Consider the following 6,151-nt stretch of genomic DNA (forward strand, 5'->3'; position numbering starts at 1 on the left):
GTGTTACCTTCTAGTAAATAAATTGTTGTTGTTTGCGCTTTGCAGGACAGTGCAACGTAGCACACAGATGCCGCCGAAGAAGCCAGGCGCCATCGCCCAGGAACCTATGTACCCTGACAGACCATTCGATTACTTAATCCTCTCCGTAATGTGGCCCAATGGATTCTGTAAGACAGAAGCAGGAAAGAAGGTATGCGTGCCTTTCCCTTCACGTAGTTCCATCTTCACATGCTTGTGCTTGCATCTTTTGAATAATTTAGGCACGAAACCACATAACACCATGGGACAGTTCTGGAAGCTTATCTCTCTTTATACCTGATTTGTTTTATTACATAGTATTATCGGTAATGGAGAAGGAAACTGCCTGTTACCTGTTATTGGAGTTGCTACAATACAGCTAATATTGACGTATAATATAGAACAAGCAGCTATTGGACCCCTTTTCCCAGAATCGTTACAAATCAGGTGATGGTCCGCGCGCTTCCTTTCAGTCTGCTGAAACAGGCTATGGGGTATGTGTCTACGGTTACGAAATAAAATGAAAAGTCACTCATGTCACTGCACAATAGGAGTAGCCATTACCTGAATTCAGTGCCGGACGCTCATTTCCGTTTCCGTTTTTGTTTACGGTAATAGAGCACAGTGGTATGCGTTCCCGTTTCCGGTATCGTTACCATTTCTAGTCTTGGTAATATACGGCTTACCATAAGAGTTACCGTTCCCTGATTACAAGTGCCTTGGGTTCTGCACCTTAGTGTGTCACAGAAACGGCGAAGAAATTTCAGACAGCGTGGACCATTCATGGAATGTGGTAAGCACACCGTTCTTTTCTTCCACGAGTAATCACTGACAGATTGGTCGGGAGAAAATATACATGGACCAGGTGGTGACGTCCGAACGCATTCCATCACACCATGGGTGAGGGGGATAATATGCTACATAAGTGGGCATATACGAAGAGATTCGTCGCAACACTATAACTACATGTTGCAACGGTAGGCAGGGAAAATGTTCAAACTCTTTATATGGAGGCAGTCTCACATGCGTGTTCGGTACATACCGGGTGTTTATTTTTATCCTTTACAGATCTTTTTTATAAGAAAAAGCCATGAGAACAGCATAAATGTAGTTTTTGGAGTTGAGTTACACGGTCAGGCGGAGATCCTCAGAAATTAAGAAATCAACTACGAGGTGACTAATGAACTAAAATTCATTAATTAACTCTTTAATTAGGATATTTCGGGCAAAAGCGAGATAACAGAATGAAGGACTATCCTCGTTGAAGGCAATTCCACGTTTTAAAAATCCTGAAACACACACGTGCTTTAAAGTATTCATCCTCGAATTTTGATATGAAAATTAGCCGAAACCGAATAAGCGCGCCTGAGGAGCGCACTAGAGTCACTAAGAGTCACTACTCACAGAGAGTCACTAAGTCACTCTAGAGCGCACCATCTGGGTCGGAAAGTGACTTATCTGGCCAGTCACGTGGCTCTCTCTCTGGCCAATCAAGTGGCTCTCTGACGTGACATAAGCGCTGTGCTCCCTGCGTTCTTGGTCGCCGCGATTTCGGTTTCGGCTTATTTACGTATCGAAATTCCGGGATGGATATTTTAACGCACGTGCGTGTTTCAAGATTTTTAAAACATGAAATGGCTTTCAACGAGGATAGTCTCTCATTTTTCTATTTCGCTTTTTCGATATCCCGATTAAAGGGTTAATGAATGAATTTTAGTTGATTAGTCATCTCGTAGTTGCGTACATTATTCGAGAGGCCGCCTGGCCGTGGAACTCAACTGCAAAAACGACATTTCTGCTGTTTGCATAGCTCTTTTTACAAAAAAGAATCTGTAGGGGATAAAAACAAACAAACTGTGTTTTCCACAGAGTTCATTGTATGATTTTGCCTTTTTCATGTTGTGATCAGGCCGTACGGTAGGCAAGGTCCTCCGACGTACTGCAACTGCTCAGTAAAGTTCGAAATGGGGCAAATCGCGGTAAGGTATACATGCAGTTCAGATTTATCACGAAAATGGTGCATGCTGGTGTTACATGAAACGAACACTTGCAGACGGTGTACAGTGACTTGAACAAATATTGGCCCTCAATTATTCGCATGGGAGCAGAGGCTTTCTGGTAAGTGTCTAAGTCCGAGACAAGTGTCCAAGTCTACGTTTCGCACTTCTTCTATTTTCAATACACTGCTTATTTTAATGCGAAGCATCCTTTAGCTACTTACACCGCGTGTAAACGGAGCGGCAGTACGCACTCCTTCCAAATCGCACCCGACTGCCTGCTGCGCAAGGAGCTATACCAGCGCCGCGCGTACAGAGAGCAGTACCACGCGACGCACTCGTTCACATTCGCACCCCGATCAATGCAAAAACGATTTTTAAGTGGTGCGCTGTAGTGGTGCTGACGTCAATGATTGCGTCGTAAACCGTTTATAATAAATCGTCTAGAAAACCCGATCTTGAGGCACTCGCTGTGTCAGATGAGATGGGGCCTCGCGAGCGGCCACCACCACCCACAGAAGAGGAGCTTGACAGGAAACGGCGCGCTGCAACTGGACGGCACGATTCCCCCATCCCAAGGCCCCTGTCTCGTTTCCCCCCATGTGTCAATTCCCCCTGTGCCAATTCCCCGTGTCCCTAGACCTCTCCCTGTTTGCAAACAAATTACGTCATAGTGTTCGACTGCGTCACCAATTTGGTAGAATGTAAAACTACGCTCGAAGCTAGGGGGCGGACAAGGTCGCACCCAAATGCCACGGTCTTCTCTCAGTCTGTCTACCAACGCCATGATGACGTTTTTCGGGTAGAAGTCTATTCCCCGCCCGTAACAGTTTCTGCGTAGGCTGCGCTGCGTTACAAAAAGGAGAGGAAGACTTTGCAGGGTGTCAGCTGTGACAATTTAGCGGTTGAGCCGTCAGTATCTAATCAAGTGATGTCATCAGTTGTCAGGCATACAGGTTCTTTTTGGGGTTACTCAGCATTCCATGAGCACCCTTCCTAGGAATATCTGACAAAACCACCAATCACATGAAGGGAGCAATGTACCACTTAAGCCTCGACCTCAGTTCGCCATGTAGATCTTCAAGAGTCACAGAGGAAATGAGTCAAATGACTTTGCCATACTTGGTCGATACATGTACAGCCTGCAACACCGCAATAAGAACGGGGCAATTGCTTGGATATGTTCAAGGTGCTGCGGAAACGGTTGTACTACCAGACTATGATGACTGGAGCCCGGATGTTTACACATGAAAAATGTCGGTTTTATTCGCAGAGAAACCTATATTAATGCACCACAAATTACAGCACATTTCTTCGTGCTTTGGGCTATACGAATCCGGAAAGCAGGAGTGGCTCGCGATGACACATGAAAGATTAGAATCAGCCCTTCAACCACATGTATACAGCCGCACTTTTATTACCAGGGTAGTCGGAAGCCATCAAAACACAACTCGAATACAATGCTTTTAACGCCAGGTGACCAGTTCCATCAAACGCTATACTGATAGTAAAGAACCAGTGACTGATCTCTAATCAAACCACGGGCTTTATTAGCAGTTTTGTCAAAAGTGCCCATTCAACAACATCAACAACAGTAGATCATGACGATGTGATGGGGTGTTTCACCGCGATAGTGTGATACCCTACCCTATTGCACGTAGGCAAGCAATAAATGAGTTCCACCGCAAATTGATGAGTTGGACAATAAAATTCAGCATTTTTGCGACATATGGACCTGGCACGCTTTAGCTACGACATCACCATTACTTATTTCTTGTTGTTGGTCATTTCAAAATAAAAGAATGTTTAGCCTCCCAAACAATTCCTCAGTTGGAACCTGTCACTGCACTAAGGCGGGGAAAATGCGACGGGTGCATTGGGGGGCGGTGGAGATGAGTCGGTTGTTTCGTGCCGGGGGAATCGGGACGGGGGAATCGGGACGGGGGAGTTAAGTTGGGGTAATCGTGCACCACCCGACGGGATAATACCAAGTCTGTGTGTCGCTTCAATTCACCCGTCTGGCCCATGAGAGAAACTCGTATCCTCAACCCAATACTGAAACACGACGGCAACTAGGCCGGCGATAATCCAAAGACGCTCAAGAGCGTCGCATCGGTGGTCCTCGGCGGCGCATTGTGCTCCTTCACCCTCTGACATTGGGGTGAAGGAAAGACGCGCCTCCGAAGATGCGCAATGAACAAAATAAAGGAAAAAATTGTATTCCTTCACGAATTTTTTGCGGATGATCTATCGAACGGATTTTTGTTCTGAAAACTGCTCCGGTATCAGGTGACCGAAGGGACCAGATGTTCTCATTGGGACAACTTCGTAGCTTTTATAATTAAAAAGTTAATTATTGAAAGTTCATGAAGACATTGCCTTAGGAGCTTGCTAATGCCCTCCTAAGGAGTGCCCTTCAGCATATGCTGTATTGCAATTGATTTCATCTCGAAAAAAGTGCTATATATTTTTTAAGAAATATGTTCGCATTTAGCTGGGATACCCTGTATAAATACAGGTGATAATATTTTGGACCCTCCCCACATTTGTATTTAAACGCAGACTTGAAAAATGTATTTATAATTATATTTAAATACCATTTTTTGTATTTATGCACGCACATGGGACAAACCATTTTAGATGGCCACTTTTTCACTGTTGTTACCAACAACGGTCGGGGCTACCCGACTACCTTGTTCTACAAAGCATCGTCGTCAAATTTAATACGAGCCTTTCTTCATCGGCACCTGTGGAGAGGTGTTCTCCTTTGCGAATCTAATTCTATAGCCGAACAGAAGATACCTAGAAGATGAAGTCTTCGGGAAACTTCTAATAGTAAAATGGCCATGATAATCTAACAAATAAATGCTATTGTTCCTTGCTGATTTGTTGTTACGATCGTGATTATTTCTATAATTCCAGATGACATCTTTCTCACAGTGTTTATGGTATTTAAATACTGTATTTATATTTTGTATTGAAATACTTATATTGAAAAGCATTTATGTAAATAATTTAAATACCTCTTTCAACTAAGTATTTCGTATTTTTATTTCAATACTCAGAAAATCTATTTATGTCCATGCCTGGATGAGATCACTTATTAGATACCGACCGCTCAACCCCTAAATGGGTCACAGTTGACGCCTAGCAAAGTCTTTCCTTTTCGAAGCGCAGGCTACCCGGAAACTGTCACGGGGGAATTGAGATGGGGGACTTGGGACGGGGGGATCGTGCTACAGCAGCCACCACGACCATCGGTGTGCTCGATGGATGGTCGCTAGGGAAGGCTCACAGTGGTGACCAGGAACAGAGTTCAGTGTGGTCTCCCTGCCTGTGGTCAAACTACGAGTTTACTGTAATAATAATAATAATAATAATAATAATAATAATAATAATAATAATAATAATAATAATAATAATAATAATAATAATAATAATAATAATAATAATAATAATAATAATAATAATAATAATAATAATAATAATAATAATAATAATAATAATAATAATAATAATGTTTTATTGGTGTCCAACAACGGTCGTGACGACCCCATATTGTACAGACGATGTGAAAGACGAAGATCAGATAAGACAAGTTTAACCTGATTGAGTGATTGTGGTGTATTGGAGTTCACGAGGACCAGCTCAACTAAAGGTGCTGTAATGTCTAAACGCTCTGTCGAGAAGTAAAAGTTGTAAATATAAAAATATTTCTTTCAGCTCAAAATATACTTCCTGAGTTTCTCCCAGCCGCGTAGAAGATGCGATTAGAGTTGTAGCTAACTGAAGGCTCACGTAAAAGCACTTCATTTTCAGGAAGCACGAATGGGACAAGCACGGCACATGTGCATTCACTTGCCCTGCGCTTAGCGGACAAAAGAACTACTTTAGCAAGACCGTGGAATACTTCGGAAAAGTTGGCATTAAGCAGTAAGTATTGAATACGTTGAATGGAACTTAAGGCCGTTTCCACGTGCGTCGTATCACCACCAACAACAACATCCGACGTTACGGGTGTGGTGACTTTGAGATATTCGATTTCGAGTTGCACACGAACTGGAACATGTTCATGAAACCGAAGAACTCACGACCTTCAGGTTATGGGACTGACACGCTGCCTATACGCTGTGCAA

The 6,151-nt window shown here is 43.3% G+C and overlaps 1 long non-coding RNA gene across 1 annotated transcript; it reads left to right on the forward strand.

The window, feature by feature from the left end:
* Positions 1-1,939: 1,939 nt before the first annotated feature.
* Positions 1,940-5,940, forward strand: LOC135375229 (uncharacterized). The gene is made up of 3 exons (XR_010417188.1): positions 1,940-1,997; positions 2,072-2,136; positions 5,835-5,940. It is a non-coding gene; the product is annotated as an uncharacterized LOC135375229 (long non-coding RNA).
* The last annotated feature ends 211 nt before the right edge of the window (positions 5,941-6,151 follow it).

Source organism: Ornithodoros turicata, unplaced genomic scaffold (assembly GCF_037126465.1).
Source record: "Ornithodoros turicata isolate Travis unplaced genomic scaffold, ASM3712646v1 ctg00000843.1, whole genome shotgun sequence".
Classification (NCBI taxonomy): Eukaryota; Metazoa; Arthropoda; class Arachnida; order Ixodida; family Argasidae; genus Ornithodoros; species Ornithodoros turicata.